This window comes from Grampus griseus (assembly GCF_964374135.1).
Source record: "Grampus griseus genome assembly, chromosome: 4".
Lineage (NCBI taxonomy): Eukaryota > Metazoa > Chordata > Mammalia > Artiodactyla > Delphinidae > Grampus > Grampus griseus.
The window spans coordinates 79,419,808-79,441,444 of NC_138997.1; the positions used below are offsets into that span (position 1 = coordinate 79,419,808).

General features: G+C 42.8%; 1 protein-coding gene across 8 annotated transcripts in view; it reads left to right on the forward strand.

Annotated features, from left to right (window-relative positions):
• The window catches only part of APBB2 (amyloid beta precursor protein binding family B member 2), a 374,441-nt gene that overhangs the window by 314,762 nt on the left and 38,042 nt on the right, over positions 1-21,637 (forward strand). The gene's annotated exons all lie outside the window — the stretch shown is intronic.

Here is a 21,637-nt window from a genome sequence, read left to right on the forward strand (position 1 = left end):
TTCTGGGAGCAGCCCTCACGCTGAAGCTATGTAAGGGCCCCCAGACATCTCATTAATGTGCAGAAAGGTACTCTTGTCGTTCTGGAGATTCCAAGGGTTTTAAATGCTCTTGTGTCAGGAACCAGAGTCTAAGACCAAATATTATAACAGAAGATGCTCCTGCCACTCAGGAAATTACAAGGGTCTTGGAAGCTTTGTGTCAGGAATCATGGACGAAAACCAAATATATATTTCTTATTATATTACAGTATCATGGTGCACAGTTGGTTACTGGAGAAGACGAATTTGAGAACATCGGGTGGAACTCAGGGAGTCTCACCACATATAATTATGTCAAGTTTTTGAGAGCCAGGTTGGTCAAGAGAAGGAATACTGGTATAGGAATCACACCATGTGCAATTTAATCATGGTTCTTCCCTGGCACTGGTATTGGGGACTTAGTGTCCCAGCCTCTCCATCTGCAGTGGGGATTTTTGCTGGAATGGCAGAGATGTGAACGTGCTTTCATAGAACTGTCAGGCATTGTCCCCAGGGGCAATACTTTTATTAAGAATTAATATTTCCTTGAAATATTACCCTGGGTCAACTGTAACAGATTATAAAAATCAGAAGAGGGCTTCCCTGGTGGCGCAGTGGTTGAGAGTCCGCCTGCCGACGCAGGGGACGCGGGTTCTTGCCCCGGTCTGGGAGGATCCCACATGCCGTGGAGCGGCTGCGCCCGTGAGCCATGGCCGCTGAGCCTGCGCGTCCGGAGCCTGTGCTCTGCAGCGGGAGAGGCCACAGCAGTGAGAGGCCTGCGTACCGCAAAAAACAAACAAACAAACAAACAAAAATCAGGAGAAAATTTAAAACATGGGAGGTTCGCATTATTTTGTCTTTGACTTTAAATATCTAAAACTCTTTCCGATGTTGGTTCCCTGTGAGTCTTGACTGATGATGTGATGCCTCTTCAAAGGCCAACACTGATGTTTAGAACCTCCCCTCTTCCTGCCCTAACCAAGTGGCTTAGTGTGTTTCTAACCTTCTTATTAAACCAGACTTGGTACTTCTGTATCACAGCTGTGAATTAAAGCCTGGCCATGAACTGTGTATGCAGGAGTTATTTTTTTAATAGAGAAAAGTGAGAATTTATGAAAACTATCCTGTAATGAGTTTTCAGTCCAGTCACTTGGGATCCAAGACTTCCTGCTGCTGTCATACCTGTCTGTGTCAGCACGAGCTGCACCAGCTCCCACTGAAGCCCACGTTTCTCTTCTCCTCCAGCTCGCTGGCCTCTCTCCTTCAGCAGGAGGACAACCGAATTATGTTCCCTGTTTTCCCTCTTAGCGGCACACAACCTTTGGGCTCCAGCACCGGCTGCCCTGTTTCTTTATTATAACTTCAGCTGGGAATTCTTCTTTTCTAGGCAGCTCCCAAAGAGTGCCCTGGGGAACTGCTCTTTAGAAAAGTAAAGAAGAGAAAGGAAATCAAAAACAAGAATTAAGAAATTAAAGTCAGAGTCCTCAGGCAAGGACTCAATTTCTGAGGGTAAAAAAGTCCTGGGAGCGGAATGAGGCAGGCTTTGTCGCAGTGGCCAGAGATTGGAAATACCAAGTCAGGCTTGAGGCCAAATGACAAATATGTGAGCCAAGGAGTTCATTTTCAGTGCAAAGGGTAAATCTCTCTAAACCCAGGAAGAATCATTTAGATTATAAATAAAGGAGCACAGAGTGGGTGTGACAGACTGGATCTGGTGCCATTCGCATATCCGGAGGAGTTGGATGGTAGGGGGAGTAAGAAATAAAACGTAGAAACTTTTGTCATTCTACCTGTTATTTTACACCGGAAGCATGCCCGAGGGCAAGGAGTGTTTGAAGGTACTGGGGTGGGATGGGCTGGGGTGAGGGGTGCCCAGTTACAGGCTCTGAAGGAGCCCAGGGTCGGGGGAGGCTGAGTACAGGGCTTGCTGACGTGGCAAACAGAACTGTCAAGTCATGCGGCAGGGGGCGGGCCATGAGTAGAAAGGGCCAACCAGGTGAGGACTGCCTTTCTCTACGCAGGCAGTGCCTTGTGCTTCTAATTGCTTCTCTAGGCCTAGTCATCTACCCTGTCTTGCCAAGTCGGCCTCTTTGGGTGAGTGGCTCCAGCTCTGTTTTCAAAGGCTCCTTTTTACCTGCACAGAGCACCCTGGCCCATTGGAGATCCGCGTTCAGGTAGGGCTCACGCGCCCGGGCCCCATACCCTGAGTCGCCCAGCCCAGAATGGGGCAGGTCATGATAGAAAGGAGGGTCCCTTTGTAACTGGAAAATTGTTTGTGGCTCCTGCCTCTTCATCTCTAAATCCTTTCTTGCCACCCGCTAAAGGAGAACTCCCAAGTATCAATGTATTGGAAACAAAGCCTGAAAAATCTAAGTCTCAGTCTGTAGCCCAGTAGAACCAAATGTTTCTAGGAGGGCACCGAAACCAGGTCGGTCCCAGGAGACAAAGTAGAGAATGGCAGCCGATGGGATAAGTTTTGCAGGAATTTTACGTACAGCACCAGTAGAGTCACCAGTATCATTTCTTTAATTACCAAATCTGTGAAATAGATATTTAGTTCAGATCGAAAGTGTCTGATTCTCCCTGGCCCTGACCCCTCAGCAGCCCTCCCACCCCATCTGCCTTTGGACATAACTGGAATGGAGAGTGGGATAGGATAAGAGGGCACAAATCGCTCCTAAATCTGTAAGCGTCTGTCTGAACTCCAACGAGTTCAGCTGCCTCATGAAAGAAGCTTCTCTCCTTACGGCGAACCACAAGGCCGTAGATAGTCGTGTGTGCGTGGCGCCTGCTTGGTTAACCTATGGCCAAGTCACCTTTGCCTTTAGTCCAGTGTGGTTCATGGTTCTGCCATCTAGTCAGCTACACAGTCAACAACTTGGGGGTCCTCTTACCCCCACCACATGTAGGGAGTGGTCAGACCCTAATGCTTTGGCCTCTTAATACTTAAGTCAGCTGCCCCTCCCCAGGCTCTTCCACCTCTCGTCCAGTATGGTGGCCAAGTGCACATGCCCAGCTGCACCGGCTTGTGCCCTTGCCCCGCACTGCCCTTTCCTGCCTGCTCATTTTCTAAACCCTCCTGGTGAGACCTTTATGTTTCCTTGGATTGAACTGACTCTTCCCTCCTCTGGGGCACAGCCAGAGCCTATGGGAACTTACACCCCAGCACCTCTGAAGGAAGAAGCTTTATTTAACTTGATTATTATATGTGTGTATCTACCCACGTGAAAATAAATTTTGCACGGACAGTTATTAGATTTTTAAAAATTTGTGCATGAATGCCCACATTCTTTATAGTCATCTATTTTTCTGTGTCATTGGCTTTCAAGCTATTTTGTCCTAACCTGTAAGAAATACAGTTTATGGCATGACCTAGATTTTCTCCCTCCCGCCTCTCTCTCTTTCCTTGACTCACACAAAAGTTTTACACTACTTACATTAGCAGTGTGTTCTGTTCCTTGATTTGTTTCTTTGCTACATTCTGTTCTATTTAACTTTCAAAACGCTGTTTGTGACCACTAATTGATTATAGTTTGAATAACACTGATCTTTGGTTAACTTTTCCAAAAAGTCTTTGAACTGAACACTCTACCAGCTTAATACCTGGTGTTTAAATTTAAAAAGATTCCACAGACCATTAACGTTAGGAAACGTCCTGCTCTCAGAGAGCCCCGAATACACAGCTTAGCTGTTGAAGGCTCTAAGCTGTCCTGCACTTAAAACTTGGTGAGCATGAAACAAATTAATTGCTTCCTACCAATGAACTTCAGGGAATCAGTGGTGTTTCTGGAGCCCGCCAGATTAGAAAACACTGAACTACACTGATCTAGGGATTCTGAATGATGACTCTATATCACAGTCTGTTATCACAGATCTCTGTTTTTCGATGTTCCTTTGCCAGGCACTCCACCCCCGTGCCTGCACTGAAAAGTGTGGTATTTTCACAAGCATAGCTTTCAGTGCAGTCAGTGAATTCTCAGAGAAGTTGGCCTACAGTGAAAATTGCGTACTTTGTCACCTTTCCCTTTTGGCCAGGAAGTTTCGTGTTAAATCAAACCCTCAATTGCCGTAATAATAATAGACTGAACTATATGACTGCCTTTTTTGTGGATCAGAAATGGTTGAATGTGGTTCAAATTAATATTTAGCCTAACTGATTTATAGACTCACTTCTTCCCTCCATCTGGTTTCAAATTTTACTCTTCTAATTTAAGAGCCTGATAGAATGTGTGCCTTTCATTGTAAACTATTTAATTCTTTTGGGAAGCAAATGGGATATAAATTTTACTAAGTAAACAGAGTCCAGCTGTAATGCCCCATTAACCAATAGAGTGTTTAAAATACAGATTTTTTTTCTGATTTCCCTATTATTCAATAATTGGTAAATGCTATGCATTTTGCAATGAGGAGTATTTTGAGTGTTTTTTTTCCCCCTGTACAATCCCTGGGTGGCTTTAAGAACAGCAAATTTTAAAATATATCTTTGCAGACAATTAATATTTATTGACCAATCCAAATGACATTTGTGGCTTTCTCCATGATTTAGAGAATAATAGTGTCGCAGAAATCACCTCAGCCCTTAAGGTACCTGCTTTACCAGACTAGTTTTCTCCACCACCAGGGATCTCATTACAAAGGTAAACAGCAATTACTAAAAGCATTACGTCTAATGGATGGTGTGGAATTTCTTAATATATTTCCCCGCGCAAATTTGGTGGCCTAGAGTAATTGTCTGTGCCCCTTTATTGCCTAGAGGAAATATTTTGATTTATCTCTATATAGCTTCTAGCTTGAGTTGCTTTGGGTTTTGTTGTTGTTGTTCGACTCAGGAGAAACTGTAGAAGATATTTATTAAGAAAGATAGGGGGGGCTTCCCTGGTGGCGCGGTGGTTGAGAGTCCGCCTGCCGATGCAGGGGACACGGGTTCGTGCCCCGGTCCGGGAAGATCCCACATGCCGCGGAGCAGCTGGGCCGTGAGCCATGGCCGCTGGGCCTGCGTGTCTGGAGCCTGTGCTCCGCAACAGGAGGGGCCACCACAGTGAGACGCCCGCGTACGGGAAAAAAAAAAAAAAAAAGATGGCTTCCCTGGTGGCCCAGTGGTTGAGAATCTGCCTGCTAATGCAGGGGACACGGGTTCGAGCCCTGGTCCGGGAAGATCCCACATGCCGCGGAGCAACTAGGCCCGTGAGCCACAACTACTGAGCCTGCGTGTCTGGAGCCTGTGCTCCGCAACAAGAGAGGCCACGATAGTGAGAGACCTGTGAACCACGATGAAGAGTGGCCCCCGCTTGCCACAACTAGAGAAAGCCCTCGCACAGAAACGATGACACAACACAGCAAAAATAAATAAATTAATAAACTCCTACCCACAACATCTTCTTTTAAAAAAAAGAGAAAGACAGGGCTTCCCTGGTGGCGCAGTGGTTGAGAGTCCACCTGCCGATGCAGGGGACACGGGTTCGTGTCCCGGTCCGGGAAGATCCCACATGCCGTGGAGCGGCTGGGCCCGTGAGCCATGGCCGCTGAGCCTGCGCGTCCGGAACCTGTGCTCCGCAACGGGAGAGGCCACAGCGGTGAGAGGCCCGCGTACAGCAAAAATAAAAAAAGAAAGAAAGAAAGAAAGATAAAGCCTAATCCTATTCGTTAAATTCACTAAGTCAAGGGTTGAAATAAAAGGGAGATATTTTTTTAAATAAAAGATATGGTTTTAATATGTCTATACTGTACGAATTAGAGTGCTTCTTTTAAAAAAAAAAGAGAAGATGGTGTATATCTTAAGTCTTTAAATCTTGGGTCACTTTTAATCATAATGTTGTTAATCATTGTCTTATGCCTTGAAATCATGCTGTTAGAACAGATTATAGCAAAGAGGTATGTTAATCAGGGCAGGAGGAGAACAGAAATGGCTGTCATCATCCGGAAGGGGCACCATTTTTCTTTTTTTAAGCTTTACAATTTAACCATAATTGTACCTGTGTATTTTTAAATGATCTGTCAAGGTGGCTTTCATCATGTCCAAGGCCATATCGTCCTTATTCCTCCCTTGAAGTGTCAAGCTGTGGAATTTCTTTTCTCCCTCCTTCTTCCTCTCTTGTATGGTCCCATCTGCCTCTCTGGGAACTTAGTAGACACCCATGTATTAAGTCCCCAATATGTGTCAGCCACTATGCTTGGCACCAAGGATATAGCTCTGAACAAGCACTTCATGGTTCCTGCCTTCATGGGCAGTACTAAGTGGAATAGTAATAGGAAGTAATTAAATGAGTTCTTAAGTCCCATGAAGTACTTTGTAATATAACTACCAAGCCCTATACAAGTTTTAGATGACATTGTTGTCCTTATGACTTAGGGTCCCACCTTTTCTGTCACTTTGTAATATAACTACCAAGCCCTATACAAGTTTTTGTTTGTTTGTTTTTTGTTTGTTTCCTATACAAGTTTTAGATGACATTGTTGTTCTTATGACTTAGGGTCCCACCTTTTCTGTTAGCCTTTTTGTCACTATTTGCATCACTCAGCACTGGCTAGGTTATGCTTCAGTAACAACCAAAAGACTCAGTAACAGTCCTCATTCTACTAAATGTCCATGGCATGTTGGCTGGAGGTACTGCTCCTTGTAGTATTGTCCTCATTCTGTGTCCAAGGCAGACGATACAGTCACTATTTAGACTAGAGTATTGCCAGCCATGGTATCAGGAGGAAAAGATGCATTGACTCTTAAAATTTCTGCCTGGGAACAACACTTAACCCTTTTGTTCACATTTCACTGGCCAAAGCAAAGTTACGTTACCAAGCCTGACTTCAGGGGATGGGGAGATATACTTCCCTAGGAAGGGGACTGGATATTCACATCACTGCAGTGCCCTATGATCTCTTTTATCTCCGTAGTCATGTAGATTTTAGTGGCAGTTAATCTTTCAACCTTGTGTTGTTACTTAATGTTGTGAATATGTGCGTCTCCTCAGATTGTAAATTCCCTGATAGCCAGCACCATGTTTTTATACTTCCTTGTATGTAACTCAGCATGATGCTGTCCTTATATTAGGTGCTTAAAAATGCTTTTAATTGTGAGGAGAGAAGGGAGAATAATCAGAACTCTTTCCATGTTTTTTTTTTTTAATTAATTTTTTTTTTTTTTTGGCTGCCTTGGGTCTTTGTTGACGTGCATGGGCTTTCTCTCTCTTCGTTGTGGTGCACGGGCTTCTCATTGCAGCGGCTTCTCTTGTTGCGGAGCACCGGCTCTAGGCGCGCGGGCTTCAGTAGTTGTGGCATGCGGGCTCAGTAGTTGTGGCAGGCAAGCTCTAGAGCGCAGGCTCAGTAGTTGTGGTGCACGAGCTTAGCTGCTCCGCCTCATGTGGGATCTTCCCAGGGCCAAGGCTAGAACACATGTCCCTTGCAGACGGATTCTTAACCACTGCGCCACCAGGGAAGCCCTCCATGTTTTAATATAATGCTTTATAGTTTAAGGCTCTGTGTACCCTATCTCCTTTAATCTTTTCAGGGACCAAAGGACATAGTATTATGCCTTTAACAGATCAGGAACATGAGACCCAGAACTTGCACATGACTTGCTTAGTGTTGCACCAGAAAAAAGTGATTGAGCTCTATCTGAAACCATGAATTCTAAATCCTGGGCCAGTGGTTTTTCCTACTCCTTGTAGTTGTTAATATGATCACCCCAATTTTTTTTTACTTGTGCTGAGGATCACACAGGGGAGGGGAGAAGGAAGCTTCAGAAAAAGAGTTGAAAGCTCCTAACCAGGATAGGGGTATATCTCCTGGCGTTTGGGTCATAGCAAAGCTGAAGGGGCCACACAGCAAAAATCCCAGCTAGAATTCAGCAGGTCAGTGTCTTAGTTTATCTAAGGCTGCTGTAACAAATTATCACAAATTTGCTGGCTTAAAAAACTACAGAAGGGCTTCCCTGGTGGCGCAGTGGTTGGGAGTCCGCCTGCCGATGCAGGGGACGCAGGTTCGTGCCCTGGTCCGGGAGGATCCCACATGCTGCGGAGCGGCTGGGCCCGTGAGCCATGGCCGCTGAGCCTGCGTGTCCGGAGCCTGTGCTCCGCAACGGGAGAGGCCACAACAGTGAGAGGCCCGCGTACCACAAAAAAAAAAAAAAAAAAAAAAAAAAAACTACAGAAATTTGTTCTCTCACAGTCTGGAGGCCAGTAGTTCAACATCAGTCAGTTTCATTAAGCCAAAGTCAAGATGTGGGCAGGGTCCCACTCCCTCCAGAAGCCTGGGGAAGAATCTATTCCTTGCCTCTTCTTCCAGCTTTTGGTTGCTGCTGGCATTCTTTGGCTCCTCCCATTTATTTTTCTTAGTGAATCTAAAAATACACAATGTTTATTAAATAATTAATCATCCTTTCCTAGAAGGGTTATTTCATTTCACGAATGAGCAGTTTATTGCCAGAGTACTATGTCTTCCTCCAAAATGATGTATAACATGATGTGGTACCTACATTTTTAGACACTTGAATGTTTTTTCTCTCTGCTAGTTAAGCTTGAAGGTAATGTAGTGCGTATTCATTTGCATTTTGTTCCTTTCAAGAAATACAGTTGTGCATAGTGGGGTGACCTCATATTTTTCCATTTCTAAAGTAGTAGATAGAACCTGATATGTTAGTGTACATGAATTCCGATACATTTTAGTATTTACTAAATATTAGTATTTAGTGATAAGTACCATAGGTAATCAGCCTTCACAACATTAAGGCTGTGAAGAAGAGTAAACAGTTATGTAATTGGCAAGGAAACTAATGCAAAAGTTTAAAGAAAGAAATACCAAAGCCAATTTCTTTCTCAAACGCTTTTGTGGTTTTACATACTTCATTGTCTGCCTTCAGAATCTAAAATTCTAGCCTAGTTTGTTTATAAAGCAGTCCCTTTAGACATTTGCCTTATTTTTAGGAAATGTTTATGCTAATGCTAGGTTAGTAAGTAGGGTGAGTAGGGGTTACTCACCATCTTGGCTCTCATGACATGAAGGGCCTGAAATGCTGGGTGGAGAAGAGCCAGGAAACCAGATCCAGGCTTGGGTGAAGGGTTCTGTGATCTGTTAGTCATGTCTGCCATGGCCACGGAGTAGGACATAGGCATGACACAGCATGAGTATTGAACAAGTACTTATTGGGATTATTACTTCATCTAGGCCCTTACACAGTTGGCTTTCCCCAGAGTCATTGGTTAACAATAACTTTGATACAGGAAAGGTAAAAACTGAAAAAAAAAAAAAAAAAGAGGGGGTCAAATATCGAATACTCTCAGTACTTACCCAACATGTCTGAAATTTGGTGATTTCTTGATAAATATCTATTGAAGGAAGAAAGGAAGGAGAGAATTGTTCTAGAGTGCTGTGACCATGCATGCAATGGGAAAACTTGTTTTCAGTACCTGATTGTGAATCAGGAGGGCTCTGAGTTTGTAGCAGCTCCCGGCATGGAGCAGTTTACAGTGCTCAAAAGGACCAAGAACACCCCGTACATTCATTTGTGGGTAAAACAGCATAAATACAGTGTTTGAATATTAAATTTTTAAAACATTTGCATTGTCTAACAACAGACACATAGTGCTGGCAACAATGTGGCCTTTTGTTTTTGTTTGCCACACCACCGGAAGGAATAAAATGGATTTTTTTTTTTCTTTTTTTGCGGTACACTGGCCTCTCACTGTTGTGGCCTCTCCCGTTGCGGGGCACAGGCTCCGGACGCGCAGGCTCAGCGGCCATGGCTCACGGGCCCAGCCGCTCCGCGGCATGCGGGATCCTCCCCAACCGGGTCACGAACCCGTGTCCCCCGCATCAGCAGGCGGACTCTCAACCACTGCGCCACCAGGGAAGCCCTAAAACGGATTTTTAAGATTTGAATCCCAGCCCTTTCACCAAGTATTTATGTGTCCTTGGGCAAGTTATGTAACCCCCTCAGTACCTCTGTTTCCTCATCAGAGAATTACATTGCCTACCACCTAGGAGTAACTGGGTTACTCTTGGTAGGAGCTGAGAACAGTGTCTGGCACATACATAGTGAGAGCCCTGGTCCTTTTGCCCTCAGTTCCATTCCCGACCTCCCCTGCTGGCCTCTGCCCCTGCAGGCTGTGTTTCCAGCCTCTGCCTGGGTTTGGCCCCTGGAAGCGGTGAAAGCAGGAGGAAGGGAAGCCATGGTTGCTCTCCCCTCTCTTTACCTCCAGGCTGTGTCTCCTCAGGGCTCCAGCCTCCTCTGCACAGGCCGCCGTGGCTGTGACACTGCTGGGTAGCCTCCACCTCCTTGGGCCCTTCAGTTTCCTGCTGTTGCTGATCTCTGAGTGCCTCCCTGTCTCCTGTTTGCTTTTCAACTCTTCCATCACCCATGTCACCAATTCCATTAAATTCCGTCTGCTTCAAATATTTAGAGCAGTTGTTGTGTTCATCATTGTGCCCCGACCGATAGACTATGTAAACATTTACTGTCATTATTATTGTTGCTGTTGCTATTGTCATCATTGTTTCATACACCTCAGAGGAAACTCTGGAGGAAACTGAGGCTCAGGAGGTGAAGTGAGTTAACCAGGATGCCACAGCTAGTGGGTGACAGACTCCAGCATGAAACCCTTTTCACTCAATCTCTCCTTCTACGTACGGAGGCTTTGAATGGGCTGGTATCTTCGACTCTTAATTAGTCTGAATTTACAATGTATGTCTTGCCTAAGGGCCCCCTTCCTTTTTGACTCCCATATACTAGAAGATGTGGCTGCATGACGCATGCAGAGGAACAGCCATCCTCACAGCCAGTGACTGCTTTTGGGGTCATACATCACCAAGTTGGAACTGACCTCAGTCCTCATGGGGTTCCACCACAGTGTGGGGTGGGGTGAAAGATCATTGATAACAGGCAACAGAAAATGATTTGAGTGATCTTAAGCAAAAGACGATTAGGGTGTCTTCTGGAACCCTGAGGCCCCTAGGGGGATGGCCAAGAGGACAGAACAGGGTCTGAAGTAGTATCAGGATCACTTCTGTCTTTCACCTCTATTCTTGGCTTTGTTCTCGTCTCTGCTTCTTAGTTCTTATGGTAGAAAATGACCCCATACATTTCTTTTCCAGCCAGTCTTGGAGTGTAGTCTCTTAAATTCCTAAGGGAAGAGACTCATACCCAGCATAGACCAGGTGCCCATCCTGGTCAGACTGACTGGCCAGGTCACTTCATACAAGATGTCACCCGGGGGCCTGCTGCTGCCACATAGGTTGGGGTGGTGTGGTGTTTTACAGAAAAGGGGATCACAGGTGTGCACTAGAGAGCCCATTTCAAGATTTCTAACAGCCTGATTCATAATCATGGGAAGCACAGCTGCCATATCTGGGTGCCCACCATCCACCAGAGGCGGTGCTAATCACATTATAGCTGGTTTTGTTGGTTTTGTTTTTTAAATTTTGATTCTTAATAACAGTGTTAGGAGGCAGGTTTTATTATTTGCATTTTGTAGGTGAGGAGAGGGCAAAGGGAAAACTACGCGTTTGTGCAAAAAGGGTCTTTGCTTCTGGCGGGAATGAAAATACATCAGCTCAGAGCGGCAACATTGGTTATCTCATGATGATCAGAAGTTATGAGTAGTGGCTAAGTAGACCTTTGATTAACAGAGAAAAGTGGCATGGGGACAAATCAAACTAGCTTGTTATTTGTATAAGAAATATATATTAGAATAAGAGGTCCTGGGTGGTTAAAATAATAAAATGGCTCATTGGTGGTTAAAAGGACCAATTTGGTCCAACTCCTCTTTGAAAATAAGGAATTTTGCTTGAGGTAAGTAATTTAGGTCTTTTGTGGGAAGTTCCTTCAACTTCTAAGATGATTCAGAGTTTGGAATTACTGATTCAGTCTTCTGACTATATCAGGAGTGTTTAAATATACATTTTCCACCACTCAGTTAATAAGTCATGAATTCATTTAAATTGATCATCAGTGCACTCAGAAGTCATCAAAGTAGACTTTGAGCTGTGAGCATTTGATTCTCTCCTCCTGGTTAATCCTGACACATCTCACATGTCATAGTTTTCCAAAATTCTAAAACTAGGAACACTTACTGTTAAAATTGCTGATTAGATTGTTTCGTTCTTTTTTTTTTTTTTTTTTGGCAGTACGCGGGCCTCTCACTGTTGTGGCCTCTCCCGTCGCGGAGCGCAGGCTCAGCGGCCATGGCTCACGGGCCTAGCCGCTCCGCGGCACGTGGAATCTTCCCGGACTGGGGCGCAAACCTGTGTCCCTTGCATCGGCAGGCGGACTCTCAACCACTGCGCCACCAGGGAAGCCCAATTGTTTTGTTCTTAAAGAGAAATTATGAACTTGCTTAAATGATATAGTCTCCTCTCTTTCCATCAAAAAATTTTCTACATGAGTGGAGAAAGTGGAATGTATGGCCTAATAGCCAGTGATGCTCAAACTTGAGTACTCATCAGAATGAGCTGCAGGTCTCTGTAAACACAAGGACGGCTGAGTCCCATCCTCAAAATTTCTGATTCAGTAGCAACAAGTTCCCAAGTGAGGCTAATTTCATCCACGGACCACACTTAGAAAACCACTGCTCTAGGCTGAAGAGAGAATTTGCTGAGAATAGGCATAGTGCTTTCAGTTTTGTGGCTTTAAGAGAAAGTGATGGGGATGGCAGGGTTAAATGATTAGTCTGCTCAGTCAGAAGGCTCCGCTCTTTGCTAGGAACTCAACCTGGATTATATGAGTTTCCTTTCTTTAGGGGGAAAGATAATACACAGAGGAGGATTTACTATTATGATGTTGAAGCTTAAAACGTAGGGCCCCTTTCAAGGCCCTGGGGAGGGGGCCTATTGAGAAGAGCACGTGGTTGTTGTAAAACTTGCAAAAGGAAGATATTTTTGTATTCATTTTCTTAAAGAAGTCCCCAGAAATTGCCTAAGCTTTTGTTCCCATAAAACCTGAGTCAACTCTGATAATTAATGAATATAATTAACTGATATGTATACAAGGAATAGAGTTTGTAACAAAGAGCAGTTTTTTGTAGGTTAAGCAATCTCTAAAAGTGTCAGTAATAAGGGTAAGTGGGGACATCACCTCAGAGGACATGTGAACTTTGTGTGCAAGTTACTTTGGTTGAAAGAGTTCAGTGGAGCATTAAGCAGATGAAAGTCCAAGGTGATCTTAGCTTGTCTACTGACTGATCAGCTTGCTATGTGTGCTGTATTTTTATTTATTACATTTTATTTATTTGTGATGAGAGCAGAAGATTTGGAGAAACGAGATAGGTTCCAGTTCTGGCTTCACCGCTTATAAGTAAGTTCATTCATTCTTTCCGAGCCTATTTTGTCTGTCAAGGGAGATGGTGATAATAATAATAGCCGACTTAATAGGGCTAATGGGATTCTGTAATGAAATGATTGATATGAGCAGACATTTGTTCATACCTGAAGATATAAAATGCTACAAAAATGTTAGTAATTTGTAGCTATACAATGCTATACAAATAGTATACTAATAATTCATATTAATTGAATGATTAAATGGGCCATTTCTTGGATCAAGAGTCAGCAAACTTCTTCTATAAAAGGCCAGACGAGGGGCTCCCCTGGTGGTGCAGTGGTTGAGAGTCCGCCTGCCGATGCAGGGGACACGGGTTCGTGCTCCGGTCCGGGAAGATCCCACATGCCGCGGGACGGCTGGGCCCGTGAGCCATGGCCGCTGAGCCTGCGCGTCCGGAGCCTGTGCTCCGCAACGGGAGAGGTCACAACAGTGAGAGGCCCGCGTACCGCAAAAGAAAAAAAAAAAAAAAAAAGCCAGACGATAAATACATTAGGTTGTATGGGTCGTTCTGTCTCTGTCTCAACTAGTCAGCTTTGCCACTGTTAGGCAAAAGTAACCGTAGACAAGATATAAATGAATGGGTGTGACTGTGTTCCAATAAATCTTTGTTTATTAAAAACAAGTACACCTGTGCTCAATGATGTACCAGAATTGACCCAAAAAGCCACAGTCCTTCCCAATTAGGAGCTTCCAGTTGAGCATGAAGATAAGACAAATATTAGCAATTATAAATGATGTTTTTATTTAAACTCAACATTGAAGGATCAAAATGCTGGCACATTTTATCTGCTTTACTTTCCATAGGCCCCTGATGTAGCTGGTATCTCTCTGGGGGATGAGCAAAGTGGGGTGAAGGAGGGAGTCAAGGTTAAGAACAGTTAGGGGTCAGAATGCCACCTTGTTTCTTTTTACGCTTCCTGGCTCTGGAAGTGGCAATAACAAGGTGAGCTCCTGTTTAAACTCTCCTCTAGGGTGAAGACTCAACAGCGAGCTCCTAAGAATAGAGGTTCGTGATCACCAAGGAAGTAGGTGGTTCTATTTTGTAATCTTTTAATTATTTTTAAAAGATCACTGAGATGCCCAGGTCTGTGAACTTTGGAAAACTAAAATAAACCAAAGGAGTTTTAGGAAACCCATCAAAAGACAATTGCCTATACATCTTAAAAGGGAAGTTAATCATGAACCATAAATAAAGTTGCTATAAGCATTCGCATACAAGTTTTTGTGAGAACGTAAGTTTTCACTTCTTTTGGGTAAATACCGAGGAGTGAGATTGCTGGGTTGCATGGCAATGGCATACTGAATTTTATAAGGAACTGCCAAACTGCATTTTGAAGTAACTGTACCACTTTGTATCCCCACCAGCAGTGTCAGGGAGTTCTAGTTGCTCAACATCCCCACCAGCGCTTGGTATTGCCAAGTTTTTGTTTGCTTGTGGGCTTTTGTTATTTTAGCATTCTAAAATGTGTGAAGTGGTAACTCATAGTTTTAATCTGCATTTTTCTAACAAATAATTATATGGATTACCTTTTTGTGCTTATGAAAACCTTCTGGTTTTCTCTGGTTTTGTCTTCTCTGATGAAGTGTATGTCTAAATTTTTTGCCCATTTAAAAAAATTGGGTTGTTTGTTTTCTTATTATCAGTCTTATTCATAATTGCCCCAAACTGGAAACAACACAAATACCCATCAACTGGTAGACCAATAAACAAACAATGGTATATCCATACATGAAATTCTCAGCAATGAAAAGGAATGAACCACTGATACACTCAACAATTATGCTAAGTACAGCCTCACCCTAATATCAAAATCAAACAAAGATATCACAAAAGAAGAAAATGCAGGCCAACATCACTGATAAACATAGATGCAAAATCTTCAACAAATTATTAGCAAACCAAATTCAACAATACATTAAAAGGATCATACACCATGATCAAGTGGGATTTGTCCAAGAGATGCAAGGATGGTTCAGTATCTGCAAATCAATCAATGTGATATACCACATTAACAAACTGAGGAATAAAAATCATACGATCATCTCAATAGATACAGAAAAAGCTTTTGACAAAATTCAACATCAGTTTATGATAAAAACTCTGCATAAAGTGGGCATAGAGGGAACATACCTCAACATAACAAAGGCTATAGATGGCAAGCCTACAGCTAACATCATATTCAACAGTGAAAAGCTGAAAGCATGTCCTCTAAGGTCAGGAACAAGAGGAGGATGCTCACTCCATGCCACTTTTATTCAACATAGTATTGGAAGTCCTAGCTGTAGCAATTGGACAAGAAAAAGAAATAAAAGGAATCCAAATTAGAAAGGAAGAAGTAAAACTCACTGTTTGCAGATGACATGATACTATACATAGAAAATCCTAAAGATGCCACCAGATACCTGCTAGAGCTTATCAATGAATTCAGTAAAGTTGCAGGATACAAAATTAATATACAGAAATCTGTTGCATTTCTATACACTAACAACAAACTATCAGAAAGAGGAATAAAGAAAACAACCCCTCTTACAGTTGCATCAAAAAATATAAAATATCTAGGAGTAGATCTGACTAAGGAGGAAGAAGACCTGTATTTGGAAAACTGTAAGACACTGATGAAAGAAATTGAAGACAACACAAACAAATGGAAAGGTATACTGTGTTCACGGATTGGAAGACTTAATACTGTTAAAATGACTATTCTACCCAAGGCAAATACAGATTCAGTGCAATACCTATGAAAATACCAATGGCATTTTTCACAGAACTAGAACAAATAATTCTAAAATTTATATGGAAACACAAGAGGCGCTTAATAGCCAAAACAATCTTGAGAAAGAAGAACAAAGCTGGACATATCATGCTCCCTAGTTTCAAACTATACTACAAAGCTACAGTAATCAAAACAGTACTGGCACAAAAAACAGAAACATAGATCAATGGAACAGCATAGAGTGCCCAGAAATGAACCCATACTTATATGGGCAGTTAATCAATGACAAAGGAGGCAAGAATATACAGTGGGGCAAAGACAGCCTCTTCAATAAATGGTGTTGGGAAAACTGGACAGCTACATGCAAAAAAATCAAAATAGACTACTCTCTCACACCATGTACAAAAATAAATTCAAACTATATTAAAGCTTAAATGTAAGACATGAAACCATAAAACTTCTAGAAGAAAACATAGGCAGTAAGCTCACTGACATTGGTCTTAGTCATTTTTTTTTTGGATATGTCTCCTCAGGCCAGGAGAACAAAGGCAAAAATAAACAAGTGGGACTAAATCAAACTAAAAAGTTTTTGCGCAGTAAAGGAAACTGTCAACAAAATAAAGGCCACCTACTGAATGGGAATATTTGCAAACAATATATCTGATAACAGGTTAATATCCAAAATATACAAATAATTTCTATAACTCAATAGCAAAAAAACAGTCCAATTTAAAAATGGGCAGAGGACTTAAATAGACTTTTCTCCAAAGAAGACATACAAATGCTCAACAAGTGCATGAAAAGGTGCTCAACATCACTAATCATCAGGGAAATGCAAATCAAAACTACAGTGAGATATCACCTCATAGCCGTCAGAATGGCTATTATCAAAAAGACAACAAATAACAAGTGTTGGCAAGGATTTCGAGAAAAGGGAACCATTGTGTACTGTTGGTGGGAATGTAAATTGGTGCAGCAGCTATGGAAAACAGTATGGAAATTCCTAAAGAAATTAAAAATAGAACTAACCTATGATCTAGCAGTTCCACTCCTGGGTATTTATCTGAAGAAAACAAAAACACTAATCAGAAAAGATATATGCACTCCTGTGTTTGTTGCAGCATTATTTACAATAGTCAAGATATGAAAGCAACCTACGTGTCTATCAGTTGATGAATGGATTAAGAAGATATGGTGTGGACTTCCCTGGTGGTGCAGTGGTTAAGAATCCGCCTGCCAATGCAGGGGACACGGGTTTGAGCCCCGGTCCAGGAAGATCCCACATGCCGCTGAGCAACTAAGCCCGTGCACCACAACTACTGAGCCTGCGCTCTAGAGCCCGTGAGCCACAACTACTGAAGCCCGCGCACCTAGAGCCCATGCTCCACAACAAGAGAAGCCACCGCAATGAGAAGCCCGTGCACCGCAACAAAGAGTAGCCCCCGCTCGCCACAACTAGAGAAAGCCCGCGTGCAGCAAAGAAGACCCAACGCAGCCAAAAATAAATAAATAAATTTGAAAAGAAGATATGGTGCATACAAAGGAGTATGAGTCATGAAAAAGAATGAAATCTTGCCATTTGTGACAACATGGATGTACCTAGAGGGTATTATGCTAAACGAAATAAGTAGACAGAGACAAATACCAAATGATTTTATTTATATGTGGAATCTAAAAAACAAAACAAATGAACAAACATAACCAAACAGAAACAGAGTTATAGATACAGAGAACAAACAGGTGGTTGCCTCAGGGGAGAGGAGTGTGGAGGGTGGGGAAGAAGTAGGTGTGGGAGATTAAGAGGTACAAACTTCCAGTTGCAAAATAAATGAGTCGGGGGTATGAAATGTACAGTGTGGGGAGTATAGTCAATAACTATGTAATATCTTTGTGTGGTGACATATTGTACCTAGACTTATTGTACCTAGAACATTTTGAAATATATAGAAATATCTAATCACTATGTTGTATAACAGGAACTAACATAGTGTGGTAGGTCAATTATACTTCAAAAACCAACGAACAAACTCATAGGAAAAAAGAGATCAGAGGTGGAGGAGTAGGGAGGGGGGAATTGGATGAAGGCAGTCAAAACATACAAACTTCCAGTTATAAGATAAATAATTAAGTGCTAGGGGTGTAATGTACAACATGATAAATAAAATTAACACTGCTCTATGTCATATATGAAAGCTATTAAGAGAGTAGATCCTGAGAGTTCTCATCACAGGAAAAATTTTTTTCTCTCTCTTTAATTTTGTATCTGTATGAGGCTTGCTGTGGTACTCATTTCATGATGTATATAAGTCAAATCATTATGCTATACACCTTAAACTTACACAGTGCTGTGTGTCAGCTATATCTCAATAAAACTGGAAGTTAAAAAAAGAAAGTTAGAAAAAAGACGTTGGGCCTTATAATAAAATTTATCCTTTCCTGCCCCAAAATTATGCTAAGTGATAAAAGCAAGATTCAGAAGCTCTATATGATATGATTCCATGTATGTGATATTTAGGAAAAGACAAAACTATAGGGACATAAACCAGAGCAGTGGTGGGCTCGAGATGAAGGAAAACATAATTTATTTCAAGAACTTCTCTTGACTTCACTCTACCAGCTCCTACCCTGTTACCCCTGCCCCACCTTCCCGGCCATGGATTTAGTATCAATTTAAGGTAGAGTTTCTAATGCAAAACACAAACATGATTTTTCTCTCATTTTAATCATGGAAATTGCCGGCGAACATGCATTTCCCTTGGTCCTCCAGTGTCCCTGCTGAGTGAGCATGAGGACAGTCTGGAGGTGTCTTCATCCTCCTGCTTTCATTGCCCCTGCGCCACCTTGCAGTTCTGTGTCCCAGAGAGAGCAGGCCCTGGGGCTGAGAAGGAAGATGGTTGAGCAGACGCGTTTTAAGAATTGAGTGTTGTGTCGGTTCTGTTAGGATCCTGACTCCTCGAGGGTAACGGTTTATGCTTGCTGCCCACCACGGAGCAGTTGGCAACGTGAGAACTGTCAGGCGGGGAGGGGGGCCCGGGGGTGGGGGAGGAGGGATAAGTCAAGTATCTTTAAAGTACACTGAGTGCCGGGGAGTTGCCCGCTGTCTTTGGTCTAGTAGGAGGTTCCGTCTGCTGAATATTGCATAAAGAAAATGGGCTAGGGCTTCCCTGGTGGCGCAGTGGTTGAGAGTCCGCCTGCCGATGCAGGGGGCGCGGGTTCGTGCCCCGGTCCGGGAAGATCCCGCATGCCGCGGAGCGGCTGGGCCCGTGAGCCATGGCCGCTGAGCCTGCGCGTCCGGAGCCTGTGCTCCGCAACGGGAGAGGCCACAGTGGTGAGAGGCCCGCGTACCGCAAAAAAAAAAAATTTTCTCTAGAGCTGAGTTAAGAGAGATACTGTAGTAAAACCTGGAGGTCTTTTAGAATAGAGGTCACACCCTTGTGTGAGTGCAAGCAAGTCTTCTGCTGCATCTGATGTTTTGTGGGGCAGTGGGGCTTTTCCTTTACAAATGCACGTTATGGATTCTTCCAGGAGCAACCATCGAGTACACAGTCCTTTAAAATAAGTTGGGAACTATTACTCTTGGTCCACCACTCCTTGGCTTTCATTGCCAGGTTCATGGTAGATCTGAGGGTTGCATTCTTTTTTGCTGTTTCTTTGTCATGGTGGCCATGTTTGGCTAAGTTACCTCTGGATTCTCGCCTCTGAAAGTGGAGTCTTTGAACTAGAGCATTGGCATCACCTGGGAGCTTTTTAGAAATGCGGGCCCCGCCCCAAACCTACTGAATTGGAATTGGCATTCTAACAAGTCCTCAGAGGATGCATTTGCACGTTGACGTTTGAAAGGCGCTGATCTAGGCCCTGCCCAGACACCCACCTGCTCTGTCGATAACCTTGTTAGGATTATGTATGACCCTCAGAAATGCACCCTGCTTAATTCACTTGATGTTCCTGTAGGTGAGAGCATGGGTGCATGCCACTTTGCTAAAATGAACTTAATTTAGTCAGTGCTTGGTGCTGACCTGGGCCCAAAGACACAAAACCAAAAAAGGTATGGTTGAGCTCCCAGGAGCTCAGAGTCCAGTGGGGGACACAGAAAGTGCTACAGCATCGCACTGTCCATTGTCTTTATCTGTGTCATTTGACTTCCTTCACCCACACAGAATTCCTGTCCCCTTCTCTGGAAACAGTTTCTCAGTGTACAGTTCACAGGCCACCTGCCTCCCAGTCCTCTGGGTGCTTTTGTGACAAGAGCAAGGGGTCACGCCAGCCAGACCTTCTGGATCACTGTCTTGGAGTGAGCCCGGGCATCTTCATTTTAACAATTATTATGCACATTATAATTTAAGAACCACCAATGTGGGTGCTGCTTTGATATCCTCTGTGATTCTGCATTGTGATACAAAGGAATGTTTATAAAAAAACCCAAAAAACTCAAACGTTCAAGGAGTCGTTTGGAGCTTTCCTTATCCTAAATTCAGGGGGAGTTTCAAGTGGCCTCCAAGTTCAAAGCTGCTTTTGTCTTTGGGTGAGGCAATGTAAGGATCTTTGTGTATGGGATTTAAGGATTGTTCAAATCCATATTTGCATATTTTCTAGCAGCACATTTTTCTAGGAGCAAATTAAAATGCTTTGCCTATAATGAGTTAACAGCGTGAACATTGTTATGACAATCCTATTGGTTTCTTATTTAATGTTTATACTCACCTAATCAAATAAATTGAAATTGGATTATGGCTGTCGCACATCATAGCATTATTATCCAGTTTAAATACAGGTCTGAAGGAAATAAAATTGATTTTTCTGTGCGACTTGCGGACACCATAGGTTATTGGTGTGCTGTTTGAATTTTCAGTTAGGTTTGTACAGAGGAGAATAAGATTAGGGCTTGGATTTTTTCTTCTTAATGTATTATGTAAATAAACTAATATTTCCTTCTAATTAGGGAGTCAGATGCTTAAAAGTTTGGTGATCTGCTTTCATATTTTTATTTAAAGCATGTCAGGTTTTTAATGTGGTTAATAATTTTGAGGAACATTTTTATTTTTAGAAAGAATAAAAGGAAATAATAGAGTAGAGCACCATTATAATAGTTACTACAGTAGCAGCTACCTTATTTTTCAGGGAATGAGCTGTAATATGTACCAGGATTTCACAGATAACTGAACCTATCTTTCAATAAACCAAATCCTTTTTTTAAAAATTGCCTTTATTCTGCAAACACCTTTTGTATACCTGCTCTGTGTAAGCACCATGCCCAGTGCTAGGGACTCAGAGTTGATCTAACATAGCTCTTTCTCAAGAAGAGACATTTCAATACACTGACTGCTCTGAAAGCAGAGCAATGGGCCAGAAAACACAGGCAAGGATGGCAAGCCCTAGGGAGTGGGGAAAGGCTTCAGGGAAAAGATGACGTTTGATCTGGACCTTGACTCAGAAGTAGGAGTTGGCAAGATGGACATCTATTCCTTAAATTGTTAAGGCATTACGTGTTGATTATGTGCTCATTTCAAAAGTACCCATAAAAAATTGTGATTTATTAAATTTGATTATTAAATGTATTAAGCACTTACTGTGTGTCAGGAAATGTGCTCACTGCTGAAAA